Consider the following 18,020-nt stretch of genomic DNA (forward strand, 5'->3'; position numbering starts at 1 on the left):
CTACATTACTGAGAATGTCCTATTTAACTAGCTTTTAGCCCTCTAAACTGGGTTGTTTTTGTGTCAAATTCAATTTAGCTTTGTTTGTAAAATTTGTCTGAGGGTGCATAAAAATCGCAGAAAAGCTCCATTGTCTATTGAAACGGTGTCAAATGATAGCTCTAGTCACACTGGAACAGACCATGTGTGCTACATTACTGAGAATGTCCTATTTAACTAGCTTTTAGCCCTCTAAACTGGGTCGTTTTTGTATCAAATTCAATTTAGCTTTGTTTGTCAAATTTGTCTGAGGGTGCATAAAAATCGCAGAAAAGCTCCATTGTCTATTGAAACGGTGTCAAATGATAGCTCTAGTCACACTGGAACAGACCATGTGTGCTACATTACTGAGAATGTCCTATTTAACTAGCTTTTAGCCCTCTAAACTGGGTCGTTTTTGTATCAAATTCAATTTAGCTTTGTTTGTCAAATTTGTCTGAGGGTGCATAAAAATCGCAGAAAAGCTCCATTGTCTATTGAAACGGTGTCAAATGATAGCTCTAGTCACACTGGAACAGACCATGTGTGCTACATTACTGAGAATGTCCTATTTAACTAGCTTTTAGCCCTCAAAACTGGGTCGTTTTTGTATCAAATTCAAATTAGCTTTGTTTGTCAAATTTGTCTGAGGGTGCATAAAAATCACAGAAAAGCTCCATTGTCTATTGAAACGGTGTCAAATGATAGCTCTAGTCACACTGGAACAGACCATGTGTGCTACATTACTGAGAATGTCCTATTTAACTAGCTTTTAGCCCTCTAAAGTGGGTCGTTTTTGTATCAAATTCAATTTAGCTTTGTTTGTCAAATTTGTCTGGGTGTGCATAAAAAATGCAGAAAAGCTCCATTGTCTATTGAAACGGTGTCAAATGATAGCTCTAGTCAAACTGGAACAGACCATGTGTGCTACATTACTGAGAATGTCCTATTTAACTAGCTTTTAGCCCTCTAAACTGGGTCGTTTTTGTAGTAAATTCAATTTAGCTTTGTTTGTCAAATTAGTCTGGGGGTGCATAAAAATTGCATAAAAGCTCCATTGTCTATTGAAACGGTGTCAAATGATAGCTCTAGTCACACTGGAACAGACCATGTGTGCTACATTACTGAGAATGTCCTATTTAACTAGCTTTTAGCCCTCTAAACTGGGTTGTTTTTGTGTAAAATTCAATTTAGCTTTGTTTGTAAAATTTGTCTGAGGGTGCATAAAAATCGCAGAAAAGCTCCATTGTCTATTGAAACGGTGTCAAATGATAGCTCTAGTCACACTGGAACAGACCATGTGTGCTACATTACTGAGAATGTCCTATTTAACTAGCTTTTAGCCCTCTAAACTGGGTCGTTTTTGTATCAAATTCAATTTAGCTTTGTTTGTCAAATTTGTCTGAGGGTGCATAAAAATCGCAGAAAAGCTCCATTGTCTATTGAAACGGTGTCAAATGATAGCTCTAGTCACACTGGAACAGACCATGTGTGCTACATATACTGAGAATGTCCTATTTAACTAGCTTTTAGCCCTCTAAACTGGGTCGTTTTTGTAGTAAATTCAATTTAGCTTTGTTTGTCAAATTTGTCAGGGGGTGCATAAAAAATGCAGAAAAGTTCCATTGTCTATTGAAACGGTGTCAAATGATAGCTCTAGTCACACTGGAACAGACCATGTGTGCTACATTACTGAGAATGTCCTATTTAACTAGCTTTTAGCCCTCTAAACTGGGTCGTTTTTGTATCAAATTCAATTTAGCTTTGTTTGTCAAATTTGTCTGAGGGTGCATAAAAATCGCAGAAAAGCTCCATTGTCAAATGATAGCTCTAGTCACACTGGAACAGACCATGTGTGCTACATTACTGAGAATGTCCTATTTAACTAGCTCTTAGCCCTCTAAACTGGGTCGTTTTTGTAGTAAATTCAATTTAGCTTTGTTTGTCAAATTTGTCTGGGGGTGCATAAAAATCGCAGAAAAGCTCCATTGTCTATTGAAACGGTGTCAAATGATAGCTCTAGTCACACTGGAACAGACCATGTGTGCTACATTACTGAGAATGTCCTATTTAACTAGCTTTTAGCCCTCTAAACTGGGTCGTTTTTGTATCAAATTCAAATTAGCTTTGTTTGTCAAATTGGTCTGAGGGTGCATAAAAATCGCAGAAAAGCTCCATTGTCTATTGAAACGGTGTCAAATGATAGCTCTAGTCACACTGGAACAGACCATGTGTGCTACATTACTGAGAATGTCCTATTTAACTAGCTTTTAGCCCTCTAAACTGGGTCGTTTTTGTAGTAAATTCAATTTAGCTTTGTTTGTCAAATTTGTCTGGGGGTGCATAAAAAATGCAGAAAAGCTCCATTGTCTATTGAAACGGTGTCAAATGATAGCTCTAGTCACACTGGAACAGACCATGTGTGCTACATTACTGAGAATGTCCTATTTAACTAGCTTTTAGCCCTCTAAACTGGGTTGTTTTTGTGTCAAATTCAATTTAGCTTTGTTTGTAAAATTTGTCTGAGGGTGCATAAAAATCGCAGAAAAGCTCCATTGTCTATTGAAACGGTGTCAAATGATAGCTCTAGTCACACTGGAACAGACCATGTGTGCTACATTACTGAGAATGTCCTATTTAACTAGCTTTTAGCCCTCTAAACTGGGTCGTTTTTGTATCAAATTCAATTTAGCTTTGTTTGTCAAATTTGTCTGAGGGTGCATAAAAATCGCAGAAAAGCTCCATTGTCTATTGAAACGGTGTCAAATGATAGCTCTAGTCACACTGGAACAGACCATGTGTGCTACATATACTGAGAATGTCCTATTTAACTAGCTTTTAGCCCTCAAAACTGGGTCGTTTTTGTATCAAATTCAAATTAGCTTTGTTTGTCAAATTTGTCTGAGGGTGCATAAAAATCACAGAAAAGCTCCATTGTCTATTGAAACGGTGTCAAATGATAGCTCTAGTCACACTGGAACAGACCATGTGTGCTACATTACTGAGAATGTCCTATTTAACTAGCTTTTAGCCCTCTAAAGTGGGTCGTTTTTGTATCAAATTCAATTTAGCTTTGTTTGTCAAATTTGTCTGGGTGTGCATAAAAAATGCAGAAAAGCTCCATTGTCTATTGAAACGGTGTCAAATGATAGCTCTAGTCAAACTGGAACAGACCATGTGTGCTACATTACTGAGAATGTCCTATTTAACTAGCTTTTAGCCCTCTAAACTGGGTCGTTTTTGTAGTAAATTCAATTTAGCTTTGTTTGTCAAATTTGTCTGGGGGTGCATAAAAAATGCAGAAAAGCTCCATTGTCTATTGAAACGGTGTCAAATGATAGCTCTAGTCACACTGGAACAGACCATGTGTGCTACATTACTGAGAATGTCCTATTTAACTAGCTTTTAGCCCTCTAAACTGGGTTGTTTTTGTGTCAAATTCAATTTAGCTTTGTTTGTAAAATTTGTCTGAGGGTGCATAAAAATCGCAGAAAAGCTCCATTGTCTATTGAAACGGTGTCAAATGATAGCTCTAGTCACACTGGAACAGACCATGTGTGCTACATTACTGAGAATGTCCTATTTAACTAGCTTTTAGCCCTCTAAACTGGGTCGTTTTTGTATCAAATTCAATTTAGCTTTGTTTGTCAAATTTGTCTGAGGGTGCATAAAAATCGCAGAAAAGCTCCATTGTCTATTGAAACGGTGTCAAATGATAGCTCTAGTCACACTGGAACAGACCATGTGTGCTACATATACTGAGAATGTCCTATTTAACTAGCTTTTAGCCCTCAAAACTGGGTCGTTTTTGTATCAAATTCAAATTAGCTTTGTTTGTCAAATTTGTCTGAGGGTGCATAAAAATCACAGAAAAGCTCCATTGTCTATTGAAACGGTGTCAAATGATAGCTCTAGTCACACTGGAACAGACCATGTGTGCTACATTACTGAGAATGTCCTATTTAACTAGCTTTTAGCCCTCTAAAGTGGGTCGTTTTTGTATCAAATTCAATTTAGCTTTGTTTGTCAAATTTGTCTGGGTGTGCATAAAAAATGCAGAAAAGCTCCATTGTCTATTGAAACGGTGTCAAATGATAGCTCTAGTCACACTGGAACAGACCATGTGTGCTACATTACTGAGAATGTCCTATTTAACTAGCTTTTAGCCCTCTAAACTGGGTCGTTTTTGTAGTAAATTCAATTTAGCTTTGTTTGTCAAATTTGTCTGGGGGTGCATAAAAAATGCAGAAAAGCTCCATTGTCTATTGAAACGGTGTCAAATGATAGCTCTAGTCACACTGGAACAGACCATGTGTGCTACATTACTGAGAATGTCCTATTTAACTAGCTTTTAGCCCTCTAAACTGGGTTGTTTTTGTGTCAAATTCAATTTAGCTTTGTTTGTAAAATTTGTCTGAGGGTGCATAAAAATCGCAGAAAAGCTCCATTGTCTATTGAAACGGTGTCAAATGATAGCTCTAGTCACACTGGAACAGACCATGTGTGCTACATTACTGAGAATGTCCTATTTAACTAGCTTTTAGCCCTCTAAACTGGGTCGTTTTTGTATCAAATTCAATTTAGCTTTGTTTGTCAAATTTGTCTGAGGGTGCATAAAAATCGCAGAAAAGCTCCATTGTCTATTGAAACGGTGTCAAATGATAGCTCTAGTCACACTGGAACAGACCATGTGTGCTACATATACTGAGAATGTCCTATTTAACTAGCTTTTAGCCCTCAAAACTGGGTCGTTTTTGTATCAAATTCAAATTAGCTTTGTTTGTCAAATTTGTCTGAGGGTGCATAAAAATCACAGAAAAGCTCCATTGTCTATTGAAACGGTGTCAAATGATAGCTCTAGTCACACTGGAACAGACCATGTGTGCTACATTACTGAGAATGTCCTATTTAACTAGCTTTTAGCCCTCTAAAGTGGGTCGTTTTTGTATCAAATTCAATTTAGCTTTGTTTGTCAAATTTGTCTGGGTGTGCATAAAAAATGCAGAAAAGCTCCATTGTCTATTGAAACGGTGTCAAATGATAGCTCTAGTCAAACTGGAACAGACCATGTGTGCTACATTACTGAGAATGTCCTATTTAACTAGCTTTTAGCCCTCTAAACTGGGTCGTTTTTGTAGTAAATTCAATTTAGCTTTGTTTGTCAAATTAGTCTGGGGGTGCATAAAAATTGCATAAAAGCTCCATTGTCTATTGAAACGGTGTCAAATGATAGCTCTAGTCACACTGGAACAGACCATGTGTGCTACATTACTGAGAATGTCCTATTTAACTAGCTTTTAGCCCTCTAAACTGGGTCGTTTTTGTATCAAATTCAATTTAGCTTTGTTTGTCAAATTTGTCTGAGGGTGCATAAAAATCGCAGAAAAGCTCCATTGTCTATTGAAACGGTGTCAAATGATAGCTCTAGTCACACTGGAACAGACCATGTGTGCTACATTACTGAGAATGTCCTATTTAACTAGCTTTTAGCCCTCTAAACTGGGTCGTTTTTGTAGTAAATTCAATTTAGCTTTGTTTGTCAAATTTGTCTGGGGGTGCATAAAAAATGCAGAAAAGCTCCATTGTCTATTGAAACGGTGTCAAATGATAGCTCTAGTCACACTGGAACAGACCATGTGTGCTACATTACTGAGAATGTCCTATTTAACTAGCTTTTAGCCCTCTAAACTGGGTTGTTTTTGTGTCAAATTCAATTTAGCTTTGTTTGTAAAATTTGTCTGAGGGTGCATAAAAATCGCAGAAAAGCTCCATTGTCTATTGAAACGGTGTCAAATGATAGCTCTAGTCACACTGGAACAGACCATGTGTGCTACATTACTGAGAATGTCCTATTTAACTAGCTTTTAGCCCTCTAAACTGGGTCGTTTTTGTATCAAATTCAATTTAGCTTTGTTTGTCAAATTTGTCTGAGGGTGCATAAAAATCGCAGAAAAGCTCCATTGTCTATTGAAACGGTGTCAAATGATAGCTCTAGTCACACTGGAACAGACCATGTGTGCTACATATACTGAGAATGTCCTATTTAACTAGCTTTTAGCCCTCAAAACTGGGTCGTTTTTGTATCAAATTCAAATTAGCTTTGTTTGTCAAATTTGTCTGAGGGTGCATAAAAATCACAGAAAAGCTCCATTGTCTATTGAAACGGTGTCAAATGATAGCTCTAGTCACACTGGAACAGACCATGTGTGCTACATTACTGAGAATGTCCTATTTAACTAGCTTTTAGCCCTCTAAACTGGGTCGTTTTTGTATCAAATTCAATTTAGCTTTGTTTGTCAAATTTGTCTGAGGGTGCATAAAAATCGCAGAAAAGCTCCATTGTCTATTGAAACGGTGTCAAATGATAGCTCTAGTCACACTGGAACAGACCATGTGTGCTACATATACTGAGAATGTCCTATTTAACTAGCTTTTAGCCCTCAAAACTGGGTCGTTTTTGTATCAAATTCAAATTAGCTTTGTTTGTCAAATTTGTCTGAGGGTGCATAAAAATCACAGAAAAGCTCCATTGTCTATTGAAACGGTGTCAAATGATAGCTCTAGTCACACTGGAACAGACCATGTGTGCTACATTACTGAGAATGTCCTATTTAACTAGCTTTTAGCCCTCTAAAGTGGGTCGTTTTTGTATCAAATTCAATTTAGCTTTGTTTGTCAAATTTGTCTGGGTGTGCATAAAAAATGCAGAAAAGCTCCATTGTCTATTGAAACGGTGTCAAATGATAGCTCTAGTCAAACTGGAACAGACCATGTGTGCTACATTACTGAGAATGTCCTATTTAACTAGCTTTTAGCCCTCTAAACTGGGTCGTTTTTGTAGTAAATTCAATTTAGCTTTGTTTGTCAAATTAGTCTGGGGGTGCATAAAAATTGCATAAAAGCTCCATTGTCTATTGAAACGGTGTCAAATGATAGCTCTAGTCACACTGGAACAGACCATGTGTGCTACATTACTGAGAATGTCCTATTTAACTAGCTTTTAGCCCTCTAAACTGGGTCGTTTTTGTATCAAATTCAATTTAGCTTTGTTTGTCAAATTTGTCTGAGGGTGCATAAAAATCGCAGAAAAGCTCCATTGTCTATTGAAACGGTGTCAAATGATAGCTCTAGTCACACTGGAACAGACCATGTGTGCTACATTACTGAGAATGTCCTATTTAACTAGCTTTTAGCCCTCTAAACTGGGTCGTTTTTGTAGTAAATTCAATTTAGCTTTGTTTGTCAAATTTGTCTGGGGGTGCATAAAAAATGCAGAAAAGCTCCATTGTCTATTGAAACGGTGTCAAATGATAGCTCTAGTCACACTGGAACAGACCATGTGTGCTACATTACTGAGAATGTCCTATTTAACTAGCTTTTAGCCCTCTAAACTGGGTTGTTTTTGTGTCAAATTCAATTTAGCTTTGTTTGTAAAATTTGTCTGAGGGTGCATAAAAATCGCAGAAAAGCTCCATTGTCTATTGAAACGGTGTCAAATGATAGCTCTAGTCACACTGGAACAGACCATGTGTGCTACATTACTGAGAATGTCCTATTTAACTAGCTTTTAGCCCTCTAAACTGGGTCGTTTTTGTATCAAATTCAATTTAGCTTTGTTTGTCAAATTTGTCTGAGGGTGCATAAAAATCGCAGAAAAGCTCCATTGTCTATTGAAACGGTGTCAAATGATAGCTCTAGTCACACTGGAACAGACCATGTGTGCTACATATACTGAGAATGTCCTATTTAACTAGCTTTTAGCCCTCAAAACTGGGTCGTTTTTGTATCAAATTCAAATTAGCTTTGTTTGTCAAATTTGTCTGAGGGTGCATAAAAATCACAGAAAAGCTCCATTGTCTATTGAAACGGTGTCAAATGATAGCTCTAGTCACACTGGAACAGACCATGTGTGCTACATTACTGAGAATGTCCTATTTAACTAGCTTTTAGCCCTCTAAAGTGGGTCGTTTTTGTATCAAATTCAATTTAGCTTTGTTTGTCAAATTTGTCTGGGTGTGCATAAAAAATGCAGAAAAGCTCCATTGTCTATTGAAACGGTGTCAAATGATAGCTCTAGTCAAACTGGAACAGACCATGTGTGCTACATTACTGAGAATGTCCTATTTAACTAGCTTTTAGCCCTCTAAACTGGGTCGTTTTTGTAGTAAATTCAATTTAGCTTTGTTTGTCAAATTAGTCTGGGGGTGCATAAAAATCGCATAAAAGCTCCATTGTCTATTGAAACGGTGTCAAATGATAGCTCTAGTCACACTGGAACAGACCATGTGTGCTACATTACTGAGAATGTCCTATTTAACTAGCTTTTAGCCCTCTAAACTGGGTTGTTTTTGTGTAAAATTCAATTTAGCTTTGTTTGTAAAATTTGTCTGAGGGTGCATAAAAATCGCAGAAAAGCTCCATTGTCTATTGAAACGGTGTCAAATGATAGCTCTAGTCACACTGGAACAGACCATGTGTGCTACATTACTGAGAATGTCCTATTTAACTAGCTTTTAGCCCTCTAAACTGGGTCGTTTTTGTATCAAATTCAATTTAGCTTTGTTTGTCAAATTTGTCTGAGGGTGCATAAAAATCGCAGAAAAGCTCCATTGTCTATTGAAACGGTGTCAAATGATAGCTCTAGTCACACTGGAACAGACCATGTGTGCTACATATACTGAGAATGTCCTATTTAACTAGCTTTTTGCCCTCAAAACTGGGTCGTTTTTGTATCAAATTCAAATTAGCTTTGTTTGTCAAATTTGTCTGAGGGTGCATAAAAATCACAGAAAAGCTCCATTGTCTATTGAAACGGTGTCAAATGATAGCTCTAGTCACACTGGAACAGACCATGTGTGCTACATTACTGAGAATGTCCTATTTAACTAGCTTTTAGCCCTCTAAACTGGGTCGTTTTTGTATCAAATTCAATTTAGCTTTGTTTGTCAAATTTGTCTGAGGGTGCATAAAAATCGCAGAAAAGCTCCATTGTCTATTGAAACGGTGTCAAATGATAGCTCTAGTCACACTGGAACAGACCATGTGTGCTACATTACTGAGAATGTCCTATTTAACTAGCTCTTAGCCCTCTAAACTGGGTCGTTTTTGTAGTAAATTCAATTTAGCTTTGTTTGTCAAATTTGTCTGGGGGTGCATAAAAATCGCAGAAAAGCTCCATTGTCTATTGAAACGGTGTCAAATGATAGCTCTAGTCACACTGGAACAGACCATGTGTGCTACATTACTGAGAATGTCCTATTTAACTAGCTTTTAGCCCTCTAAACTGGGTCGTTTTTGTATCAAATTCAAATTAGCTTTGTTTGTCAAATTGGTCTGAGGGTGCATAAAAATCGCAGAAAAGCTCCATTGTCTATTGAAACGGTGTCAAATGATAGCTCTAGTCACACTGGAACAGACCATGTGTGCTACATTACTGAGAATGTCCTATTTAACTAGCTTTTAGCCCTCTAAACTGGGTCGTTTTTGTAGTAAATTCAATTTAGCTTTGTTTGTCAAATTTGTCTGGGGGTGCATAAAAAATGCAGAAAAGCTCCATTGTCTATTGAAACGGTGTCAAATGATAGCTCTAGTCACACTGGAACAGACCATGTGTGCTACATTACTGAGAATGTCCTATTTAACTAGCTTTTAGCCCTCTAAACTGGGTTGTTTTTGTGTCAAATTCAATTTAGCTTTGTTTGTAAAATTTGTCTGAGGGTGCATAAAAATCGCAGAAAAGCTCCATTGTCTATTGAAACGGTGTCAAATGATAGCTCTAGTCACACTGGAACAGACCATGTGTGCTACATTACTGAGAATGTCCTATTTAACTAGCTTTTAGCCCTCTAAACTGGGTCGTTTTTGTATCAAATTCAATTTAGCTTTGTTTGTCAAATTTGTCTGAGGGTGCATAAAAATCGCAGAAAAGCTCCATTGTCTATTGAAACGGTGTCAAATGATAGCTCTAGTCACACTGGAACAGACCATGTGTGCTACATATACTGAGAATGTCCTATTTAACTAGCTTTTAGCCCTCAAAACTGGGTCGTTTTTGTATCAAATTCAAATTAGCTTTGTTTGTCAAATTTGTCTGAGGGTGCATAAAAATCACAGAAAAGCTCCATTGTCTATTGAAACGGTGTCAAATGATAGCTCTAGTCACACTGGAACAGACCATGTGTGCTACATTACTGAGAATGTCCTATTTAACTAGCTTTTAGCCCTCTAAAGTGGGTCGTTTTTGTATCAAATTCAATTTAGCTTTGTTTGTCAAATTTGTCTGGGTGTGCATAAAAAATGCAGAAAAGCTCCATTGTCTATTGAAACGGTGTCAAATGATAGCTCTAGTCAAACTGGAACAGACCATGTGTGCTACATTACTGAGAATGTCCTATTTAACTAGCTTTTAGCCCTCTAAACTGGGTCGTTTTTGTAGTAAATTCAATTTAGCTTTGTTTGTCAAATTAGTCTGGGGGTGCATAAAAATCGCATAAAAGCTCCATTGTCTATTGAAACGGTGTCAAATGATAGCTCTAGTCACACTGGAACAGACCATGTGTGCTACATTACTGAGAATGTCCTATTTAACTAGCTTTTAGCCCTCTAAACTGGGTTGTTTTTGTGTAAAATTCAATTTAGCTTTGTTTGTAAAATTTGTCTGAGGGTGCATAAAAATCGCAGAAAAGCTCCATTGTCTATTGAAACGGTGTCAAATGATAGCTCTAGTCACACTGGAACAGACCATGTGTGCTACATTACTGAGAATGTCCTATTTAACTAGCTTTTAGCCCTCTAAACTGGGTCGTTTTTGTATCAAATTCAATTTAGCTTTGTTTGTCAAATTTGTCTGAGGGTGCATAAAAATCGCAGAAAAGCTCCATTGTCTATTGAAACGGTGTCAAATGATAGCTCTAGTCACACTGGAACAGACCATGTGTGCTACATATACTGAGAATGTCCTATTTAACTAGCTTTTAGCCCTCAAAACTGGGTCGTTTTTGTATCAAATTCAAATTAGCTTTGTTTGTCAAATTTGTCTGAGGGTGCATAAAAATCACAGAAAAGCTCCATTGTCTATTGAAACGGTGTCAAATGATAGCTCTAGTCACACTGGAACAGACCATGTGTGCTACATTACTGAGAATGTCCTATTTAACTAGCTTTTAGCCCTCTAAAGTGGGTCGTTTTTGTATCAAATTCAATTTAGCTTTGTTTGTCAAATTTGTCTGGGTGTGCATAAAAAATGCAGAAAAGCTCCATTGTCTATTGAAACGGTGTCAAATGATAGCTCTAGTCAAACTGGAACAGACCATGTGTGCTACATTACTGAGAATGTCCTATTTAACTAGCTTTTAGCCCTCTAAACTGGGTCGTTTTTGTAGTAAATTCAATTTAGCTTTGTTTGTCAAATTTGTCAGGGGGTGCATAAAAAATGCAGAAAAGTTCCATTGTCTATTGAAACGGTGTCAAATGATAGCTCTAGTCACACTGGAACAGACCATGTGTGCTACATTACTGAGAATGTCCTATTTAACTAGCTTTTAGCCCTCTAAACTGGGTCGTTTTTGTATCAAATTCAATTTAGCTTTGTTTGTCAAATTTGTCTGAGGGTGCATAAAAATCGCAGAAAAGCTCCATTGTCTATTGAAACGGTGTCAAATGATAGCTCTAGTCACACTGGAACAGACCATGTGTGCTACATTACTGAGAATGTCCTATTTAACTAGCTCTTAGCCCTCTAAACTGGGTCGTTTTTGTAGTAAATTCAATTTAGCTTTGTTTGTCAAATTTGTCTGGGGGTGCATAAAAATCGCAGAAAAGCTCCATTGTCTATTGAAACGGTGTCAAATGGTAGCTCTAGTCACACTGGAACAGACCATGTGTGCTACATTACTGAGAATGTCCTATTTAACTAGCTTTTAGCCCTCTAAACTTGGTCGTTTTTGTAGTAAATTCAATTTAGCTATGTTTGTCAAATTTGTCTGGGGGTGCATAAAAATCGCAGAAAAGCTCCATTGTCTATTGAAACGGTGTCAAATGATAGCTCTAGTCACACTGGAACAGACCATGTGTGCTACATTACTGAGAATGTCCTATTTAACTAGCTTTTAGCCCTCTAAACTTGGTCGTTTTTGTAGTAAATTCAATTTAGCTATGTTTGTCAAATTTGTCTGGGGGTGCATAAAAATCGCAGAAAAGCTCCATTGTCTATTGAAACGGTGTCAAATGATAGCTCTAGTCACACTGGAACAGACCATGTGTGCTACATTACTGAGAATGTCCTATTTAACTAGCTTTTAGCCCTCTAAACTGGGTTGTTTTTGTATCAAATTCAATTTAGCTTTGTTTGTCAAATTTGTCTGAGGGTGCATAAAAATCGCAGAAAAGCTCCATTGTCTATTGAAACGGTGTCAAATGATAGCTCTAGTCACACTGGAACAGACCATGTGTGCTACATTACTGAGAATGTCCTATTTAACTAGCTTTTAGCCCTCTAAACTTGGTCGTTTTTGTAGTAAATTCAATTTAGCTATGTTTGTCAAATTTGTCTGGGGGTGCATAAAAATCGCAGAAAAGCTCCATTGTCTATTGAAACGGTGTCAAATGATAGCTCTAGTCACACTGGAACAGACCATGTGTGCTACATTACTGAGAATGTCCTATTTAACTAGCTTTTAGCCCTCTAAACTTGGTCGTTTTTGTAGTAAATTCAATTTAGCTATGTTTGTCAAATTTGTCTGGGGGTGCATAAAAATCGCAGAAAAGCTCCATTGTCTATTGAAACGGTGTCAAATGATAGCTCTAGTCACACTGGAACAGACCATGTGTGCTACATTACTGAGAATGTCCTATTTAACTAGCTTTTAGCCCTCTAAACTGGGTTGTTTTTGTATCAAATTCAATTTAGCTTTGTTTGTCAAATTTGTCTGAGGGTGCATAAAAATCGCAGAAAAGCTCCATTGTCTATTGAAACGGTGTCAAATGATAGCTCTAGTCACACTGGAACAGACCATGTGTGCTACATTACTGAGAATGTCCTATTTAACTAGCTTTTAGCCCTCTAAACTGGGTCGTTTTTGTAGTAAATTCAATTTACCTTTGTTTGTCAAATTTGTCTGGGGGTGCATAAAAATCGCAGAAAAGCTCCATTGTCTATTGAAACGGTGTCAAATGATAGCTCTAGTCACACTGGAACAGACCATGTGTGCTACATTACTGAGAATGTCCTATTTAACTAGCTTTTAGCCCTCTAAACTTGGTCGTTTTTGTAGTAAATTCAATTTAGCTTTGTTTGTCAAATTTGTCTGGGGGTGCATAAAAATCGCAGAAAAGCTCCATTGTCTATTGAAACGGTGTCAAATGATAGCTCTAGTCACACTGGAACAGACCATGTGTGCTACATTACTGAGAATGTCCTATTTAACTAGCTTTTAGCCCTCTAAACTGGGTCGTTTTTGTAGTAAATTCAATTTACCTTTGTTTGTCAAATTTGTCTGGGGGTGCATAAAAATCGCAGAAAAGCTCCATTGTCTATTGAAACGGTGTCAAATGATAGCTCTAGTCACACTGGAACAGACCATGTGTGCTACATTACTGAGAATGTCCTATTTAACTAGCTTTTAGCCCTCTAAACTGGGTCGTTTTTGTAGTAAATTCAATTTAGCTTTGTTTGTCAAATTTGTCTGGGGGTGCATAAAAATCGCAGAAAAGCTCCATTGTCTATTGAAACGGTGTCAAATGATAGCTCTAGTCACACTGGAACAGACCATGTGTGCTACATTACTGAGAATATCCTATTTAACTAGCTTTTAGCCCTCTAAACTGGGTCGTTTTTGTATCAAATTCAATTTAGCTTTGTTTGTCAAATTTGTCTGAGGGTGCATAAAAATCGCAGAAAAGCTCCATTGTCTATTGAAACGGTGTCAAATGATAGCTCTAGTCAAACTGGAACAGACCATGTGTGCTACATTACTGAGAATGTCCTATTTAACTAGCTTTTAGCCCTCTAAACTGGGTCGTTTTTGTAGTAAATTCAATTTAGCTTTGTTTGTCAAATTTGTCTGGGGGTGCATAAAAATCGCAGAAAAGCTCCATTGTCTATTGAAACGGTGTCAAATGATTGCTCTAGTCACACTGGAACAGACCATGTGTGCTACATTACTGAGAATGTCCTATTTAACTAGCTTTTAGCCCTCTAAACTGGGTCGTTTTTGTAGTAAATTCAATTTAGCTTTGTTTGTCAAATTTGTCTGGGGGTGCATAAAAAATGCAGAAAAGCTCCATTGTCTATTGAAACGGTGTCAAATGATAGCTCTAGTCACACTGGAACAGACCATGTGTGCTACATTACTGAGAATGTCCTATTTAACTAGCTTTTAGCCCTCTAAACTGGGTTGTTTTTGTATCAAATTCAATTTAGCTTTGTTTGTCAAATTTGTCTGAGGGTGCATAAAAATCGCAGAAAAGCTCCATTGTCTATTGAAACGGTGTCAAATGATAGCTCTAGTCACACTGGAACAGACCATGTGTGCTACATTACTGAGAATGTCCTATTTAACTAGCTTTTAGCCCTCTAAACTGGGTCGTTTTTGTAGTAAATTCAATTTAGCTTTGTCAAATTTGTCTGGGGGTGCATAAAAATCGCAGAAAAGCTCCATTGTCTATTGAAACGGTGTCAAATGATAGCTCTAGTCAAACTGGAACAGACCATGTGTGCTACATTACTGAGAATGTCCTATTTAACTAGCTTTTAGCCCTCTAAACTGGGTCGTTTTTGTAGTAAATTCAATTTAGCTTTGTTTGTCAAATTTGTCTGGGGGTGCATAAAAATCGCAGAAAAGCTCCATTGTCTATTGAAACGGTGTCAAATGATTGCTCTAGTCACACTGGAACAGACCATGTGTGCTACATTACTGAGAATGTCCTATTTAACTAGCTTTTAGCCCTCTAAACTGGGTCGTTTTTGTAGTAAATTCAATTTAGCTTTGTTTGTCAAATTTGTCTGGGGGTGCATAAAAAATGCAGAAAAGCTCCATTGTCTATTGAAACGGTGTCAAATGATAGCTCTAGTCACACTGGAACAGACCATGTGTGCTACATTACTGAGAATGTCCTATTTAACTAGCTTTTAGCCCTCTAAACTGGGTCGTTTTTGTAGTAAATTCAATTTAGCTTTGTCAAATTTGTCTGGGGGTGCATAAAAATCGCAGAAAAGCTCCATTGTCTATTGAAACGGTGTCAAATGATAGCTCTAGTCAAACTGGAACAGACCATGTGTGCTACATTACTGAGAATGTCCTATTTAACTAGCTTTTAGCCCTCTAAACTGGGTCGTTTTTGTAGTAAATTCAATTTAGCTTTGTTTGTCAAATTTGTCTGGGGGTGCATAAAAAATGCAGAAAAGCTCCATTGTCTATTGAAACGGTGTCAAATGATAGCTCTAGTCACACTGGAACAGACCATGTGTGCTACATTACTGAGAATGTCCTATTTAACTAGCTTTTAGCCCTCTAAACTTGGTCGTTTTTGTAGTAAATTCAATTTAGCTTTGTTTGTCAAATTTGTCTGGGGGTGCATAAAAAATCGCAGAAAAGCTCCATTGTCTATTGAAACGGTGTCAAATGATAGCTCTAGTCACACTGGAACAGACCATGTGTGCTACATTACTGAGAATGTCCTATTTAACTAGCTTTTAGCCCTCTAAACTGGGTCGTTTTTGTAGTAAATTCAATTTACCTTTGTTTGTCAAATTTGTCTGGGGGTGCATAAAAATCGCAGAAAAGCTCCATTGTCTATTGAAACGGTGTCAAATGATAGCTCTAGTCACACTGGAACAGACCATGAGTGCTACATTACTGAGAATGTCCTATTTAACTAGCTTTTAGCCCTCTAAACTGGGTCGTTTTTGTAGTAAATTCAATTTAGCTTTGTTTGTCAAATTTGTCTGGGGGTGCATAAAAATCGCAGAAAAGCTCCATTGTCTATTGAAACGGTGTCAAATGATAGCTCTAGTCACACTGGAACAGACCATGTGTGCTACATTACTGAGAATGTCCTATTTAACTAGCTTTTAGCCCTAAAAACTGGGTCGTTTTTGTATCAAATTCAATTTAGCTTTGTTTGTCAAATTTGTCTGAGGGTGCATAAAAATCGCAGAAAAGCTCCATTGTCTATTGAAACGGTGTCAAATGATAGCTCTAGTCACACTGGAACAGACCATGTGTGCTACATTACTGAGAATGTCCTATTTAACTAGCTTTTAGCCCTCTAAACTGGGTCGTTTTTGTAGTAAATTCAATTTACCTTTGTTTGTCAAATTTGTCTGGGGGTGCATAAAAATCTCAGAAAAGCTCCATTGTCTATTGAAACGGTGTCAAATGATTGCTCTAGTCACACTGGAACAGACCATGTGTGCTACATTACTGAGAATGTCCTATTTAACTAGCTTTTAGCCCTCTAAACTGGGTCGTTTTTGTAGTAAATTCAATTTAGCTTTGTTTGTCAAATTTGTCTGGGGGTGCATAAAAAATGCAGAAAAGCTCCATTGTCTATTGAAACGGTGTCAAATGATAGCTCTAGTCACACTGGAACAGACCATGTGTGCTACATTACTGAGAATGTCCTATTTAACTAGCTTTTAGCCCTCTAAACTGGGTTGTTTTTGTATCAAATTCAATTTAGCTTTGTTTGTCAAATTTGTCTGAGGGTGCATAAAAATCGCAGAAAAGCTCCATTGTCTATTGAAACGGTGTCAAATGATAGCTCTAGTCACACTGGAACAGACCATGTGTGCTACATTACTGAGAATGTCCTATTTAACTAGCTTTTAGCCCTCTAAACTGGGTCGTTTTTGTAGTAAATTCAATTTAGCTTTGTCAAATTTGTCTGGGGGTGCATAAAAATCGCAGAAAAGCTCCATTGTCTATTGAAACGGTGTCAAATGATAGCTCTAGTCAAACTGGAACAGACCATGTGTGCTACATTACTGAGAATGTCCTATTTAACTAGCTTTTAGCCCTCTAAACTGGGTCGTTTTTGTAGTAAATTCAATTTAGCTTTGTTTGTCAAATTTGTCTGGGGGTGCATAAAAATCGCAGAAAAGCTCCATTGTCTATTGAAACGGTGTCAAATGATTGCTCTAGTCACACTGGAACAGACCATGTGTGCTACATTACTGAGAATGTCCTATTTAACTAGCTTTTAGCCCTCTAAACTGGGTCGTTTTTGTAGTAAATTCAATTTAGCTTTGTTTGTCAAATTTGTCTGGGGGTGCATAAAAAATGCAGAAAAGCTCCATTGTCTATTGAAACGGTGTCAAATGATAGCTCTAGTCACACTGGAACAGACCATGTGTGCTACATTACTGAGAATGTCCTATTTAACTAGCTTTTAGCCCTCTAAACTGGGTCGTTTTTGTAGTAAATTCAATTTAGCTTTGTCAAATTTGTCTGGGGGTGCATAAAAATCGCAGAAAAGCTCCATTGTCTATTGAAACGGTGTCAAATGATAGCTCTAGTCAAACTGGAACAGACCATGTGTGCTACATTACTGAGAATGTCCTATTTAACTAGCTTTTAGCCCTCTAAACTGGGTCGTTTTTGTAGTAAATTCAATTTAGCTTTGTTTGTCAAATTTGTCTGGGGGTGCATAAAAAATGCAGAAAAGCTCCATTGTCTATTGAAACGGTGTCAAATGATAGCTCTAGTCACACTGGAACAGACCATGTGTGCTACATTACTGAGAATGTCCTATTTAACTAGCTTTTAGCCCTCTAAACTTGGTCGTTTTTGTAGTAAATTCAATTTAGCTTTGTTTGTCAAATTTGTCTGGGGGTGCATAAAAAATCGCAGAAAAGCTCCATTGTCTATTGAAACGGTGTCAAATGATAGCTCTAGTCACACTGGAACAGACCATGTGTGCTACATTACTGAGAATGTCCTATTTAACTAGCTTTTAGCCCTCTAAACTGGGTCGTTTTTGTAGTAAATTCAATTTACCTTTGT

This window comes from Salmo salar, unplaced genomic scaffold (assembly GCF_965601325.2).
Source record: "Salmo salar unplaced genomic scaffold, fSalSal1 ptg000370l, whole genome shotgun sequence".
NCBI lineage: Eukaryota > Metazoa > Chordata > Actinopteri > Salmoniformes > Salmonidae > Salmo > Salmo salar.